Source organism: Orcinus orca, chromosome 13 (assembly GCF_937001465.1).
Source record: "Orcinus orca chromosome 13, mOrcOrc1.1, whole genome shotgun sequence".
Classification (NCBI taxonomy): Eukaryota; Metazoa; Chordata; class Mammalia; order Artiodactyla; family Delphinidae; genus Orcinus; species Orcinus orca.
This window is the reverse complement of record NC_064571.1, coordinates 53,140,020-53,158,146: the sequence shown is the minus strand read 5'-3', so window position 1 is coordinate 53,158,146 and position 18,127 is coordinate 53,140,020.

The window sequence follows — 18,127 nt, the reverse complement described above, 5'->3', positions numbered from 1 at the left end:
CAAATGTCCATCAGTGGATGAATGGATAAGCAAAATGTGGTATATGCTTGTTGTTACATACAATGGAATATTATTCAGCCTTAAAAATTCTGTAATATGCCACAACATGGATGAAGCTTGTGGACATTATGCTAAGTGAAATAAGTCACACAAAAGAACAAATACTGTATGATTCCATTTATATGAGGTATTTAGAATAGTCAAAATCACAGAAACAGAAAGTAGAATGATGGTTGTCAGGGAAAGGGGGAATGGGGAGTTACTGTTTAATGGGTATAGATAAGAGTTTCAGTTTGACAAGATGAAAAGAGTTGGGATGAATGCTGGTGATGGTTGAATAACATTATGTATTCAGTGCCACTGAACCCTACACTTTAAAATGGTTAAGATGGTAAATTTTATGTGCATTTTATCACACATGAAATTTTTTTTTAATTTTTGAACTTTTTTATTTGGAAAACTTTAGACATAAGCTATATACAAGTGGAGAGAAAAGTATAACCATCACTTAACCAAGTAGCCATCACTCAGCTTTACCAGTTAACAGCATTCTGTCATTCTTGTTTCATATATTTCCCCCCATTTAAAAAAAAATTAACTCCTTGGTCCCACCCAAAATAAACAAGGGTGTGCATAACCTGGAATATTTAACAAACGAATAGCAATAGTTTACCTACTGTGTAAACTCATTCGAATATAATGTCATTGTTACCTTAGAGGGGCCTTAGAAGGCACAGAGGTGAGGACCTTTGCTCACCACAGAGGTTCCAAAGAGGGTTCCCAAAGAACATGACTCCTAAATTGAGTCTGACATGATAATGGGCTAGGAAAAAGTGAAAAGCCAGTGAGGAAGAGAGAAGCAAGTTTAGATGAAAGAAAGAACAGAGCAAAAGGCCCAGAGGCATGCAATTGCATGGCACAATGGAGGAGTGTCAGTGGTTTGGCATTACCAGGGCCAGCTGATCTCGGGAGAGGGTGCTGGGAAGTTAGAAAGGAACTAAGGGTCATGCTCAAACTGCAGTTCCTCAAGAAGGTTGGTAGAACCACTGTCCAGAAAGAATCCTCTTAGGCCACATCAAGGCTTTAGAATTTTCCAGTAAAAAGCACAGCCATGTGGACGCTTGAAACCTAGTGAACAGCATTTTCAGCAAGCCAAGGTAAAATCTGCCTACTGAGAAGGATCCTTCCAGAACACCTTCCTGCCCAGCAAGACCAAGATATTCTCTAACAGCTTATCTGCACCCACTTGGAAAGACTCAGTGGAATTTAACCTGCTTTAAACAATTTAGGCATTTGCTCAAGCCATCTAAAGTATTTCCTTTACTAGGCCGGAGATGGATTCTCTTTGCTTCAGTCATACAAATCAGACACAAAGTAAGTGGTCTTTCAGTTAGTACTGGCAACCCTGTGACCTTCCTTTCAGATGAATGACTGTTCAGTAAAAACTCAGGACCCCCATGCTTCTATTGTCCTTGCTAATGTGATATAATGATTCCACAGGCGGAGTGGGTGGGCTTAATTAAGTTACCCCACAAATGAAATACACTGTACCATTGAGAATGTTACTTAAAAGTGGGTACCTCTGCTTCAGAATTGAGCTGAAAACAGAGCCCTAAGGCCACCATTCCATCACTCTCCATTGTGGTAGCGCCCAAGTCTTTCCAAGATTTTCCTCAGAAATTTGTCCCTGATTCTTCTTCAAATGGAAGGACTATAACAGTTTTTTACCCCATCAGTATGCAGTGCTTCTACATATGAAATTTTTAATGATGGGAAATTGAATGACAAAACGAATAATCACTTCTTCTAGGAAATGAATTTTTAAAAGAATTGATGCATAACGTATAACAAGCTTGAGTATAATATACAGGTGCATGCTTAGAGACGTATGTATTGAATCAAGGAGCTTTTAAACAAATATTTGGTAATGAAATATGTCTGTTAAAGAGAACACAGAAGAGTTCTTCCAGGTTTTTTAGGTTGAATTTCAGCAAGGCCTCTCTTGCAGAAACTTCCTTGCTGAACTCTCCAATAAGAGAAAGAAAATGAGAAAAAAAGTCAAGACGTACATTTAAAGCCATTGTGGTTTTTGTGTATTTGAGACTGTTCCAAATCAATTTATTTATAGAGAATTTATCTTCCACAAGATGACATACAGTACAGCCTGACTTTGGCAACTTCCAACTGAGAAGCAAAGTTGGTGACCACCATTACATCAAGGCCTAAGAGGTGGTTGGTTGTTTATTTTCCTCTCCTGTCTGGTGAGATATTACAGCTTTCTACCTTTGTCCATCCTGGGAAAATGAGAATGCACTTCCTCTCCAGGCCTCAGTTCCTCAATTTGCAGAATAGAGATGACACAAGCCCCATCCTTTGACACTTCCTTCCCATAGTTTCTCTCCTCCAGCCAGCTGTGCTATGAACAAGGGCAGAGGACAGTCACAGTGGCATTCTTGACTGTAGGCCCTATGTGATTCTTGACAGGTGAAAGAATTAAGCCCTAAATGCTCTAAGCACCAACAGTATGCATCAACTTCTCTCCTATGCGTGTAGAATGGAACTTGTTAACGTGCCAACCTGGAGAGAATTCAGAAAATAGTACTCAAATGATCTTCTTGTTCTGTGGTTCAGATAAGGAGCCCTGGTTGAGAAAGTTAAGCTATCCCCTTCCAGGACTATGGGGAAAAACAGCTGGGACGGGAATCCAACCAGGTCATGAGAATGTCTCGCCCACAGCATCCTCAGTGTGATGAGGAGTGAAGAGTATAGGGAAAGCACTGAATCCTCCAGACTTACTGAATGGGCTTATGCTCATATACGTGTGGGAAAAGTTGAGTGTCATTAACTTTGATATTGACACTCTGCCATTCATTCATTTATTCATTCAAAAAAATTGAGACGTCAATTTAGGGTGACTAACCATATAGGTTTGCCTAGGATTAAGGGGTGTCCTGGGACACAGGACTTACAGTGCTAAAACCACACAGTCCCAGGCAAACCAGGATGGTTGGTCACCCTAGAAACCATGACCACTCATTCAATAAATACCAGCAGTCTATTATGTGCTGTAAATGTGCAATGAGAAGAATGAGCTATGATAAGAATGACTCTGGGAGCACATAGGAGGACAACCTAATAGACAAGAGGAGACTTCCTAGAGAATGTGGTCCATAGGCATTTGGGTTAAGGGGGAGAAAGAGGAAAAGGTGTTTGAAGCAGAGAGAAGAAGCACAAATGAACAGAGACATCGTCATGACCATCATCCCCTCTATCATCATCGTGACATTCACAGCCACTGGTGATTTGATGCTCCCCACGGGCCAGGCCCTGTGCTGATCACTTTATGTACACTGTCCACATTATTGAACATTCCATTCCTCTTGAAACACTCTTCTTGCTTGGCTTCTGGAATATTACCCTAGTATTTCTCCTACCTCTGTGGTCGTTTCTCTGCAGCCTCCTTGGCTGGCTCCTTCACCTATTGCCTAAAAGATGGCATGCCTCCAGGTTTAGGCCAAGGCTCTCTTCTCCTGTGAATTTTGACACCCGCTCTGGCACCCTCCCCACTCCCACAGCAGTAGCTCTGTGCTGATCACCCCCAAATATGGATGGCCCGAGGTAAAATCTCTTCTCAAATCCTGATCAGTATTTCCAGCTGCTCAGGCCCCCCCTAACATTTGTGGACTCAGCCAGGAGTACAAACGGAGGCTTATACAGCATAGGTTAGATGTGTTAACATTATAAATCAAGCTAACAAATAAAATATGTTCTATCCTCCTACCCTGACAAATAAACTTTCATAATACCCCAAAGGCTGAGGTTAATTGTAGAACTTCAGATTTCCACACCAGATCATGAAGTGTGAGGAAGTCATCTTCTAACCCACAGCCCACCGTTTCTCCTCTCACCGTCAGCCCCAACATACACTACAAGGGGGCTGGCATCCACATGTGCACTCACTCTGGTCCTTGTAACCATGTCCATCAACAGCCCCCAAAATAGCTGCTTCTCGACCATCCCTCAGGGTCTAGGGGCGTGCACCCTATAGAGACAGTCTGCTCCCTGGAGAGTAGACCTGAGAAGGAAGCCAGAACAGGCACTGGAAGCAGGCTCTGTGCTATCTGAGCAAGGAATTCTGTGATCCTGGGGACCTAGAGGAGTCTTGAGTAGGAGGGAGTATGGGCTCTGGGTAGGGAGGTCCCCTTGGCCCTGTATGGAGGTGTGCATCTGGAAGAGGGCCCTGTAAAGTGAGGCTAGGACACGGTCCTCTCTTGCAGTCCTGAAAATGTCTACTGGCAACTCCTCCTGGAGGACCTCAGGCCCTAAAACATCACATCAAACACTGAACCCATCATCCTTTCACCCAGATCTGCTTTCCTTTACTCTGGCCTCATTGAAAAGTGCCTCCCTCCACCCTGTCACCTAAGCCACACTACTTGCAGGTACCTGTGTCCTTGCTCATGCCACTCCCTCTGCCTGGAACGTCCTTCTTCCCTTTCCCACTGCTTGCTGCACATTCACTTATACTTGGCCCAAGCGTCGTATCCCCTGTAATGTCTTCCTGACCCCACCAGCCCTCTCTTCTTGGTCCAAAGAGAAAGAACCACTCTCTCTCAAAAATATCCTTATAACACTTCATGGTACTATTTCCTTACAGGTTAGTTGCCCCAACTGGACTGAGTTCCTTCAGGGACTTTAACTATCTTTGTACCCTCACCACCTTGCGTGGTACTGGGACATAGTTGATGCTCAGTAAATCTGTTGAATGACTAGGTGGATGACAGACAAAGATATTATTGTTTTGTACATGCGTTTTTCACGTGGCTTTAATAACACTCAGAAGATTTTTACAAAGTGTGAGTTGTCTTATGAATACCGAAATCTTTTTTATCAGAGAAAGTAGCCAGAGGATAATTCTGACCTTCTTATGTAAGTTAAATCAAATTGAAAGTGCTAAATATGTTCTTAGTCAAATGTAATTTTCATCTTCCTTGGAATTTTTTGGATGTCATTATACAATAGTTGTTTATACAATTTTTGGATTTTTTTTTTTTTTTTTTTTTTTTTGCGGTACGCGGGCCTCTCACTGCTGTGGCCTCTCCCGTTGCGGAGCACAGGCTCCAGACGCGCAGGCTCAGCGGCCATGGCTCACGGGCCCAGCCGCTCCGCGGCATGTGGGATCCTCCCGGACCGGGGCACGAACCCGCGTCCCCTGCATCGGCAGGCGGACTCTCAACCACTGCGCCACCACGGAAGCCCTGGATTGTATTTTTTTCTCATCTTATTTAGAGAATTTATGGTTTAGACTATATTAGCTTGATGAAATTAAGAATTAAAGCAATTAATCACCACGTAATTAAGCTAAAAAAAATTGTGCTTTCAACTTCGAATGGTTTCACAGAAAAGAATTGATGTGGTTCACATTGTGTTGGCAGTGTGGGAGCCTCCATGGATGTTTGCATTCTCTACGATGGTACCTCAAATTTTAATTTCATTTTCTTCATGCTAGCTTGGTTTTTCATTATCCTTTGTCTGGTTTACCAGGTAAAAATCCAGATTCCCATTCTCAAGACCGGGAAGTTGGCATTGTTGGGGATCCTGTCTTCCTTTCTCATTGTTTTCCATTCCCCATCTGACTAGCCAATATTTCTAGGTTCTGCTCATGGAACTTGGAGCAAACCTTTGTCTGCTTTGAAAAAAGATTTTTCAATATTCTCAACTAAACTTGGTGAGATGTTTTCCCTAAGTGACTCCCTTCTGCCTGAGAAAAACGGAGTCACACAGGGAAAACATCTCCTTTATCTTACTGCCACATTCTCACGTTCACTGGGTCCAAAGTAAAGTAAGTCACAGCCCCTGCCATTCATGTGGAGGCTGGGGAAGACATAGATGTACCCCTATTACAATAACAGGATTGATCAGGAATAAAAGAGCTTCTGTTTTTCCAGATGTAAGCTTTTTTGCTAACTGCCAAATATTTCCTCAGAAATTTGCTTCTCAATTTATTTTTTAAACTTTGGACAGAAAAGTTGAAAGAGTAATACAGTAAACCATTCATATACGGTATACCCACTTAGATTGAACAATGGCTAACATTTGCCATATTTGCTTTCTCCTTCTCAGTCTCTGTCTCTCTACACACGCATGCATGCACGCGTGCGTGTGTGCATATACACACACACACACACAAATGTGCAATTTTTTGGATGAACCATTTGAAAGTAAGTTATGGACATTATACTTCAGCTCTAACTTTCAGCATATTTCTCCTAAGGATGCTCTCTTACAAAACCACAACACCATTACCACATTTTTTAAAAATTCCTTAATTTTATCTTTGATCCAGTCTCTGCTTGAATTTCCCTAATTGTCCCTAAAATGCTTTTTATAGCTGTTTTATTTTTCCTGACTAGATCTGACAAAGATTGCACTTTGCAAGCTCATGTCTCTTTAGTCTCTTTTAATTCTTTTAATCTAGATCAGTTTCCCCACCTTTGTTTGCTCATGACATTGATATTTTGAAGAATCCCTTACGGTTTTCTTTCACAATGTCCACACTCTAGATTAGTCTGATTGTTTCCTTCTAGTGTCATTTAACTTGTTCCTCTAAAGGCTTCACAGTTTCAGGATGAAGACTTCTGGCAAAAATACTTCACAGGTAATGTTGTGTATTTCATACTGCACCATCTCAAGAGCACATAATAGCCATTGTTCCACTCTCAGTGATTACAAATTTGATCACTTAGTTAAGATGTCATCTAAAGAAGATGTGGTACACATATAAAATGGAATATTACTCAGCCATAAAAAGGAACGAAATTGGGTCATTTGTTGAGATGTGGATGGAAATAGAGAGTGTCATACAGAGTGAAGTAAGTCAGAAAGAGAAAAACAAATATCATATATTAACGCATATATGTGGAACCTAGAAAAATGGTACAGATGTACCGGTTTGCAGGGCAGAAATTGAGACACAGATGTAGAAAACAAACGTATGGACACCAAGCGGGGGGAGCAGCAGGGGTGGGGTGGGGATGGTGGTGTGATGAATTGGGTGATTGGGATTTACATGTATACACACATGTATAAAATTGATGACTAATAAGAACCTGCTGTATAAAAAAAAAATTAAATTAAATTTAAAAAAAGATATCTACCAGACCTCATCGTTGTAAGGGGACATTTTCCATTTTTAATCAATAAGTAATCTGTGGGACAATACTCTGCCACCATGTAAATATCCTGTTTCCCAACAGCTCTTCACCTAGTGATTTTATCACCCATTGATGGTCCTTGCTTAATGCTTTACAACATTGCAGGTTGTAAAATGGTTTTTCGAATTCTTTGACCCCTTTGATATGTATTAGCTAGCATTCTTTTTGTAAAGAAGTACATTCCTCTCCCCTTCTTTCCTTTTCTGAGTATTCCTATTAACTGGTGTATTTTTAAAAAATTGAGTGTAAATGTTATCAATTACATGCATTTTACTTTTTTGTCCTCAAGTTGTCCCAAATTTGGCCAGCATGCACTGTTCATGCCAGCTCCTGTGTCCTTTTGACACATCTCCATCAGTTTTTGAGTAGTTTCTTGCTTTCTGGCACAAAATGTTCCAGGTTCATCTTGTACTTTCTCTGCTCAGAACTGGAATCAGCCATTTTATTCAAGGATCCTCAGAGATTCTAAACGCATCCTTTTTTGTTTTTCATTCCAAACTTTCTAAAAGTCATCATTCTGTATTTGTTGCACTCAGCCAATCAATAAACACTTCAATGGCGCTCCCTAGGTCCTCAGAAGTTTTCCTTCTCAGTTCAGCCCTTATCCTGGACCCTTGCTCTCAGTGCTGTCTCTGTACAGCTTTTAGCATCTCCTTCAGTCCTCTCCCGAGGTGTCTTATCAGTGGGTGTAAAAAGTGAGCATTGAGTCAAACTGGAAAATGGATAATCTCACAAATGCCATCGGGAAGCTGCAGATGAAAGCTTAAACAAGCAGGGCCTGGGCAAGAGAAAAGCACAGACCCTCAACCAGCAGGATGCAGCAGCAGCTGCCCTTGACAGAGAGGCCACATCTTCCAGCAGCCCCTGCTCTCATCCTCACACCTGTTTGCTTCCAAGAAGACCGAGAGGCCTGGGGGAGAGCAGAAGCTCTGCTTTAATCTCAGAGTTCAATGCTTGGGGTAGGGTGACCTCAAGATCAGGAGAGAAAAAGGAAGGCAGCTACTGCCCTGGGTCCCCAAAGGTCACTCCAATATTCATATGAACCCGTAAGACTATCATTTTGGCTATTTGTATAGAAAACTCCTTTATTTTTCTCTTGTGTTCATGTTTAAGTTTCTGTATTTGAAAATATTCTATCTGAACTTCCTATATTTTTAGTATCAATAGTAAATAAAACTAGAGTACTCGTATGTGCCAGTGATTCCTAGTTATCTTCAACTTATTAAAACTCTTAGCTGTGGATCCAAGGTCTCCTTCAGCTGTGCTTTTCTGTGGCATTATCTTCCAGCAAGCCCTGCATTATGCTTTCCTTGCCCCAGGAAGTACCTCCTGGCTATTCCCTCTTCTGCCTTTGAGTCGTTTGACATCATATAGAGGGCTCACCACTGCACAGGGACTCTGGAGGTAGGGATTTATATCGAAGTCACCACAAACCAGCTCTGTGATCTCGGGGTAAGTTCATAACCTCTCTGGACCTCAGACTGCAAACAGTCATGTAATCTTTTGATTCTAAGGTTCCTTTTAGTAAGGGCAGGGGGGGCAAAGGAGAGGGAGAGAGACACCCTAGAAATCATTTTTCTCAAATTATACATTGTTTGAGTGAGAAGTGATTTCAGAGGTCATTTAATGTAACTTTCTAATGAGGAAATTAAAGCCCTAAAAATGAGGTGATTTGCCCAAGGTCCTGCTTCTAGTTGAAGGAAGAGCCAGGTCTAAAACCCAGTCTCCCTGATTCCCAATCTAGTCCCTTATATACTATACACGGCTGGCTCCCATCTCCATCCTCTTTAAAATTCTGCTAACCCTCTAATCCAGCCATAGTAACTCCTATCTCCCACCCTCCTCACCTTTCTGTCTGTGTTTTTGTCCCTTCTGATTATAACAGTAGCTAATATTTTTCAAACACTATATTCTAGGTTCTGTGCTAAGCATTTTACAGTGTATCACTTTTTTTATTTTTTTTTTTTGCAGTATGCGGGCCTCTCACTGTTGTGGCCTCTCCCGTTGCGGAGCACAGGCTCCAGCGCGCAGGCTCAGCGGCCATGGCTCACGGGCCCAGCCGCTCCGCGGCACGTGGGATCTTCCCGGACCGGGGCACGAACCCGTGTCCCCTTCATCGGCAGGCGGACTCCCAACCACTGCGCCACCAGGGAAGCCCTACAGTGTATCACTTTTAATCCTCATGGCAAACTTGCAGGGTCAGTTCTACAATCATCCAAGTTTATAGATGGAATAGCTGAAGCTTAAAGGATTTACATAATTTTCCCAGTCACACAAGCTGGTAGATCTCAGAATTAGATTTCTAACTCATCTCTATCTGACCTCCAGATCTATTCACAGCACTTTTCTGTCTGTGAATACAGTGTTCAGTCATTCATCCATTCATTATCCGGGTTCTTACTAAGTACCTACTAGTGCCCAGCACTGTTCTGGGCACTATGTGAAATAAGAAATGGAAGACCCTGTTCTAACTGGAGATACAAAATCTATAAATATAAACAACTAGAATACAATTCAAGGCAACACACATTTTATAGGAATTCCAAGTAGTTCTTTTTGATGTCAATATCCTAAAAACTTTCTGAAGGCAGGATTTCAGTCTATGGTTTCTAGAATACAGTGGGCTCCAAATGGATAAAAGGAATAATCTCTTGTCAGACAGAAAATAGAGGCTGGGGCTGAAAAAGCAGGTTTACTGCTAGGAGTCAAACCTAAGTCCTGCGTTCATATAGAATTTGCAGATCCTCTAAAATTGTGTCAAGAAACTATCAGCAACAAGAAAAGTTGAGTATCTACTATATGCTACGTACAATCATGGGCACCTGTAAGACAAAAAGACAAGGAAGACAATGGGAACACTCAGACCAATCAGAGGTAAAGCCAGACTGGGGTGCACGTAGTGCCTTATCGCTGATGTGATCAGAAGGGGCTTTAGGATTACCTAAGCATCTTGGAGAAAGAGAGTTATCGTCCAGGGAGAAGTGGAAAATGACAAACTTAGTATTTGGGGGGTTTAAGAAGAGGAGAGGAAGTGTGGGGTTTGAAGTGAGGACTTAGTAAGCCAGGAAGTCCTCCAGCCTTCTCACCACCCTCTACATCCAGGGGCAGGCTCCCTTAAGATGGGAATTTGATTGGCTTTCATGGCACTCATCTGTACTGACTCACTCCTAGGTCGCCACGCATTTATGTATGAATAGTTTAACTATCTGTATTCCTTTGCTAGACTTTGGAATTATTGAGTCAACTTAAAATCTTAAAGTCAATACATTTAAAATCAGTTTGGCCTGTGGCCCGATGTAGTTTGATCTGAGATACCCAAGTCTCTTCACTGGAGACTGCGTTAAAGTTGTTGAATTATGGAATGAACATGCTACTGTCACTAACAATGGAATCATTTCTTCCAAAACTGATGTTGGGTGATGACTTCCTCTCCACTGGAACTTTGTATCCTTCAATCTGGAGTTTTATGATGTACTAAAATAGCAACAACAGCAACAAATGGAGTTTCCTGGAGAGAGGTAGAACCTTCCCTCTTTAGGCAATTAGCTTTTCTAGCCCTTTAGACAATAGCTTTAATACATTAAAATATGCCAACTGGCCTCCAGAAAGAGAAAATGAATGGCCTCCCAAGGTCCTCCCCAGACTCAGCATTCTGAGATACTGTACTTCATGTAGATACTAATTCCCCTTTCAGTGTTTTCATTAGTCTAGTAGGGCTGTGAAAGTTACAATCCCTTTGTGAAAAGATTGAAATTGAACAGGTTTTTACAATATGGCTCGCTTCTGGAGGGCCATCTTCCCAGAGGCTCCAGCTCTCCTGACAGGCTGCCTCTCTCTACAGGGGTCCACTCTATGTAACTTTCTGAAGTGCACATGCAAACATTTCCCCTGACTTTGAGGTCAGTGTGTTGGTAATTCTGTGGTATGCAATGATCTAATACCCAGGGAGTCTGTTACCATGCGACCAAAGCTGAGGTCAATTATGATTCCCCATCAGTGACCCAGAGCAGCTCTCATGCCTTTCACTGCAGTCTATTTCGAAGAGCAGACACTTTAACATTTTTAAAGGGAACCAGAATTATCATTCAGATGATTAACTGCCACACAGACAGACATTCTCTTATGATTCACTGAAGTGCGGGTCTTAAGAGGTTATGCATTCCATCCCAGTGTATTAAAGAGAGTGAAGACAAATAGATCAGAGGAAATCAAACGTTGCACATCAGAGATGCCAAGCTCAACAGAATAATCTTCTAATGTTAATATATGGGCTATATAACCCCACTGGGCAAAAACATGTTTTATTCAGGAAAACAACAGATCAAGTAATCTCTCTATAGAAAGCCATTTACAGGTCATTTGGAAATTGAATCCATAATCTTTCATAAAGCCTGTTTATACCAACGATGATGGAGTCTCAAATAAATAAAACTGAAAGCAATGATAAATTAGCTTCCTAGCGTTTATGTGTTTATTACATTGTAATCATTCAAACCCACTGAAGTCAAATTTGTTTTGCCCGTTTCCTAAATTCAATCCAGTGAGCTCCTTGTCCTTACACAAAACCAATTCATATTGTCAAGTAAGTGACAGCAAGAAAAATTAATATTATGCTGGTTTATACCATCCAAAGGGATTTTACTAAGTGTAAGTAATAATACAAGCTTTTACCATCCAGAAATCTATTATTTAGATGTAAATTCTAGCCACATGCTCTGATACCCTTAAAATGGCAATGAAATAAAAGTTGACCCAGGGGAATATGTCATACCCAACATGTGAAAAAGATCCCTAGGGCCTTATTCAGGAAATAAAGAGCTGTGCTAGAATTTTATTGAAAAAAAATCGTGATGACAAAGCCCTTTCCATTTCAAAATCACAGTTCATCAACATCATTGAATCAATGGCTGGAAATGAATGGAGAGGGTCTCATTTTGCTCTCTGCTTGGTGCCCAGCTTTGGGTAATGCATTCATATCACCAGCTACAAATCAGGTCAGGAGACTGCTCAGAAAATTCCCTAGGATGACAGGGTTCCTGCTCGTCAGAGGCCCAAGCCGGGCTGAAGCTTCCCTGCTGCTGCTGGCTGTAGACCTACTTCTCACTGATCCACTGTCAGTCTCTGGAATGCCGGCTTCCCCCAGAAAATCCAAAATGCCTTCCTTTCTAGGAGCTCAAACACAGGCAGTCTTCCTTGGCATTGAGGCTGCGAAGGCCTCAGAACATTGATTCCTCCTAAGTCAGCCTTATTAAGATTTCTCTTAACTAGGATTTTCGGATAGAGGTTGCTATCTGAAATTAGACAAAGGAGACCTGGGGCTGCACAAGGCAGGTCTGAGACAGGCTCTCTAGAAGCCAGGCACCTTACTCAGTCCACTCCGCCTGGTTTGCAGCTGAGGGAAGGGAGGGATGATGATTCCTTGGGGGGGGGGGGGGAATGTGGGAGGAAAGGTAATCAGTGCACGTGAACTGCCGAGAGCTGCCTAGAGCCAAGAAAGGAGCATTCTCCCCTTCCCAATCACAAGGCAAATATTTACCGAGCTGGATTCCGTGCACGCGTAGCACTGCAGGCAGCTGGGGAAGGGCCTCGCAGGCCTCAGGTTAGGGCTTCGGAGGGCTCCTGTTTCCTAGCTAGCCCGGCTGGGGAACGGAAGTAAGGATCTCAGAGGCAGGAAGACCTGGTTTGAATGCTCTGGCACCACGTAACTGTGGTTGCCTTTGCTTGAATCACTGACTCTCTGAGCTTCCGTTTCCTCATTGCACAGCGAAAGCTAAGAGCGTCTTTGCTGCGGGGTGACTGTGAGACTGAGTCAGTGGCTGTCAGTTGCCTGGCACCGCAGAAACCTGTTTTCCATCATCCTGCCCTCACTGTCCCCACCCTTCCCGGACTCTGTATTGGACAGGACAGAGTTCTGCATCCAGCAATGTAGCCCTTTGTCACTTTCCTTCCTGGGGCTTATCTTATTTCCATGGCAAAGTTGCAAGGTCCTTGAGAGCAGGAGTTGCATCGTGCCCAGCTCTGCATGTCCCCCAGGACCAGCCCCAGCTTCACTGTGGGTTTCTGAATCACACGCAGACTGTCTGCTCAGAAACAGAGGAGAATGAAGCCATCCATCTCTCCCCCCTCTCTCTCTCTCTCCTCTGCTGCAGTCAGGCCTGCCGCCAGAAAAAGCCCAGTATCTCCCTTCATCGTTTCCCGCAGCCTCCACGAGCTTGAACAGTGGCGGAGGGGTTGAGACAAGGAGCCGCTTCAGACCATGGCTGCTACTCGAGATCCCCCTCCAGTCTGCTGAGCTGCACCCCTCCTAGGTTCCCTGTGGAGTCCTATGGGAGATGAGGGAAGGGAGAGGCGCCACGTACGGAGGGGTTCAGAGAGAGAGAGAGTTTCCTGCCCCTCCTCCGTCTGTGCCCTCCCCCACCATCAAATCAAGATGGTGTCCCCAAATTCACAGCACCCTTCTTCCTTATGGGTAAAATCAGGGGAACGAACTCCCTTTCCTGCGCACTAGCGGCCCAGGCCCCACGCGTGACAAGTTACAGAGGTTAGTTTAGTTCATCCTCAGAACATGAGGAAACAGGGTAAATCTGACTGGCCCCATTTTACAAATGAGGAAACTGAGGCTAAGAGGGGCTAAGTGCCTCCCCCAAGTCACAGCCAGAAAGTGACTGAGCTGGGATTTGAGGGCCCCAGGCTGTCTGACCCCCTCAGCTGCAGCAGACTGCCTGCTAGCAGGTGGCAGGAGGGAGCTGACTCATGGCTTTGGATTCGTCCAGTTCTCTTTTCTGCATTAGCGTTGTTACTTCAGCCTGATGAACAGATATTGCAGTACGCACCTCTCACTTTGCAAAACAGCTACACGAGGCTGCTTGCCTGCAAGCCCTAAGAGTCACGGCATTTCCAGCTAACAGCCGGACAGAGCGCTTGTGGGTAAGTTAAAAGAGACTGAGCGCTTAGAGATCATCTAAATCAGGGATCTTCAGCTGGAGTTCAAGGATGGACCTCAGGGGAACCTGTAAAGCCCTGAATTTGTGTATACATTCTTCTAGGGCAAGGGCGCAGAACTTTCATCAGATTCTCAAAGAGGTTTTAAGCCCCAAAGGGTTAAGAACTGTGCACGGTCTGGCCAACCAGACCTCACATTCCCAGGCTCCTGTCTTTGATCCATGAGGCAGCACAACTTGTGATGGAGAAAACCCAGAGCTAAACACCAGAAGCAGAATCTGAGCTCTGAATCTTCTGGCAAACATTTTAAAGACTCATGAATTATTAAAATGGTTAATTAAGTCAACCTTCACCAGAGAATATTTGCTTTTCCCTCTCATCATCGAGCTCCCTGTGAAGTTCGAGTTCGCTGCATCTTAAGCACAAGGTCAGTTCCCTTTGTTCTTTCCTCGCTGGTCTAGGAAGAACTTGGAGTAGCCTGCTGCGCTGGACAGTCGCAGCCCGCTGTAAGCACCTCAGGGCACACAGCTGGGAGGCTCTGAACCCATTTTCTCTCCTTTGCCTGACACGATTCAGGGCTGGTGCAGCCAACCTCCCACCTTAACCGCACACCTTCCGTTCTGTCAGGGCTCTCACTCGGTGAGCCACATCAGCCGTGCCCGTTCCCACATCTTCCCCTCTTACCAGGATGGTCCTGCCCTTGGAATGCTGTGAGTGAGCGGCCTTGAACCAAACTATGCAACAGTCATCGAGTCAGCATAAGTTCTGAGGTTGCGCTGGCTTACCTACATTTTGTTTTGTTTTTTATAAATTTATTTATTTTTGGCTGCGTGGGATCTTCGTTGCTGCGCGCGGGCTTTCTCTAGTTGTGGCGAGCAGGGGCTACTCTTCGTTGTGGTACACGGGCTTCTCATTGCAGTGCCTTCTCTTGTTGTGGAGCACGGGCTCTAGGCGCGTGGGCTTCAGTAGTTGTGGTTCGTGGGCCCTAGAGAACAGGCTCAGTCGTTGTGGCGCACGGGCTTAGCTGCTCCGCGGCATGTGAGATCTTCCCGGTGGCTTCCCTACATTTTGGAACACATTGACCAGGTATCTTCCTTCCTCTCCTCCATACCTAAATCCTACTTTCAGGACCACTCTCTAATTCCACATCCTTGATGAAACCTTCTTGCTATTTCATCTATGTCAATTTCATCTATTTCCAACTAGATTAAAAATCCCTTGAGAGCAGGAACATATTTTCTTCTACTAATGTTTTTACTAACGGGTTTTATACCAAGCTAGATACTGTATAAAAACTCTATTCATCAAGAAGTTGGCTTCTTCCCATCTCCACAGTCTCTGAAGTTGACCACTTGCCAGCCAGGTCCATTGCAAAATGAAAATACAGGGCCCTGGCCAGGGGTGAGGAAATCAATCTCCCCCTTCCCATAGGCCCACTGCCCCAACCCACAGTCAACAGGTGACTCCCTGAGAGATTGCAGCCTCCATGCTGGCTGCACTCAGTACATAGATCAGAGGCTGCCCACTGCGGCATTGCCAGCCCAGGGCAGAGATTGCTGCCACCTCGCCCTGCCATGAGATGCCATGAGCACACACCCCACCTGGACCCTCCCCACACCTGTACCCAGACCCCTGCCAGGAACAGAAGGCAATAGTGGCACGCAGGCCTCTCCCAACCGATGCAACCTGGTCATCACTCCAGGTGGAGGGTGGCAGTGATCACAAGGCAGGGATGGGGAAGGGGAGGCCAGGTGAGGCTCAGGTTGCCAGGGGATAGGGAGCAGATAGTCAAAAATCCATCCCAGGGAGGCAGGAAGGCTAGGAAGACAGGACTGCAGGAGGGTAAAGGCTACCAGTCCCTGGGCACATGCTCCATTGTCCCATTCACTTACAGAAACAAAATCAAAGATAAAATTGCTAACAATTTCAAGACAGTGAACGGTGAGCCTTAACCACCAAGTGTGGGGTCCCTTTTGAGTGTGCAGCCCTGTGTAACTGCACTGGAGGCACACCTATGAAGCCAGCCTGCGGTTTCCTGAAATCTCTGCCATAACTCTACCTGTAAAAATACAGAGGAACAATGGGTAATTCACTTAGGGATACAAAAAGTTACCCTAACAGCTATGGATACCCCCAGTTACTACCTCTCCTGTCGTGTATGGATAGGAGGATTCATGACTTGGAAATATATCTGTAGGGGGATGAGTAAAATTGGCCAATAAGGCACTCATTTAATATTTAGCAAACAGATACACAGCTTTGGTGGAAAATTCTGGGGTATTTTTAATAAAAAAAAAAAAAGAACTTGATTTAGCCATGACTTGCCTCCCCTTTCCCCACTGAAGTCATTCCCCTTCTTATCTTCTACAAAATTCAATAATTTTTAATGCTTATCAATCAGAACAGAAATGGTTAAAACAAATTTTACTCAATTCCTATTAGGCCTCAACAAGATTAATGCAGTGTCACTGGTTTTAAACCCAGTATTAACCACCGCAAGCTGTACACTATTTTTCTCTCCCTCACATCTTTAATTCATGACTGTAGCTGAATCTTTACCCTAAGAAGATTTTTTAAAGGTTGATTGATCCAACTGGCACTGGCCTGGATTGGATCCCATGATGGATAATGCATTTTTTTAAAGCAAATAGTCCCTTTTCTCAATAACTGAAGTCTTTTTTTTTTAATTTATTTCTTTATTATTTATTTGGCTGCGTTGGGTCTTTGTTGCGTGGGCTTTCTCTAGTTGTGGCGAGCAGGGGCTACTCTTTGTTGCAGTGTGCAGGCTTCTCGTTGCAGCACACAGGCTTCTCATCACGATGGCTTCTCTCGTTGCAGAGCATGGGTTCTAGGGTGTGCGGGCTTCAGTAGTTGTGGTGCGCAGGCTCAGTAGTTGTGGCGCACGGGCTTAGTTGCTCTGTGGCATGTGGGATCTTCCCGGACCAGGGCTCGAACTCCTGTCCTCTGCATTGACAGGAGGATTCTTAACCACTGCACCACTAGGGAAGTCCCAATAACTGAAGTCTTGATAGAGTGAGGCTGCCATCAAGAACTGAATTTCTGAGCTGGGCTGGGACAGGGCCTGCTGCCTGTTTGCACCAATGACATCTGAATTTCTCTTTTTCCTTTCAAGCATCCTGAGATTTTGGCTGGCTGTGTGTGCCTCATCCAGCACCCAGCTGCTGGGTTAACATCTGTGAGCTGCTAATTAGCTGGGGAGTTTTGTAGCCCACAGAGTGAACTGTGATGCCCAATAATTGTAACAGAACAAGGACTCAGAATGGAAATGAGCTGCTGGGATGCCGGACAGTTTTGCATAGTGGTGTCTGAAATCTGGGAAAAATTTCCTCTGTAGTTGCTAGTTCCTACTCATCTGCAAGTGTTTCCAGGGACAGAGAGGTTTTATTTATCTCTTGGTGTCTACTACATAGTTAGCATCCAGTAAGTGCTTATTGAATTGACACAGCCCAGCCCTCTTTCTTTTCTCCATTTCGCCTCCAAATTCTTCCCCTGGGAACTAGTATTAGTACCATTGGCCACATCCTGCTAGAGATTTTCTCATTAAGAAAATCTTATCAATTGCTTCAAGGGTCAGGTGAAGAAGCACCGGCACTTTTTTTTTTTTTTTTTGGTACGCGGGCCTCTCACTGTTGTGGCCTCTCCCGTTGCGGAGCACAGGCTCCGGACGCGCAGGCTCAGCGGTCATGGCTCACGGGCCCAGCTGCTCCGCGGCATGTGGGATCCTCCCGGACCGGGGCACGAACCCGTGTCCCCTGCATCGGCAGGCGGACTCTCAACCACTGCGCCACCAGGGAAGCCCGTACTGGCACTTTTAACACACTTTCCAGGCCAGTAAGAGTCTGCTGGATTTCTTCCTTTCTAGGTTTCCATACCACAGAGGTGATTCCTGATCCTAGGGGTCCCTGGAGAAATGGCAGGTGATCCCTTTCCTCACTGGCTCAGGAGATCAC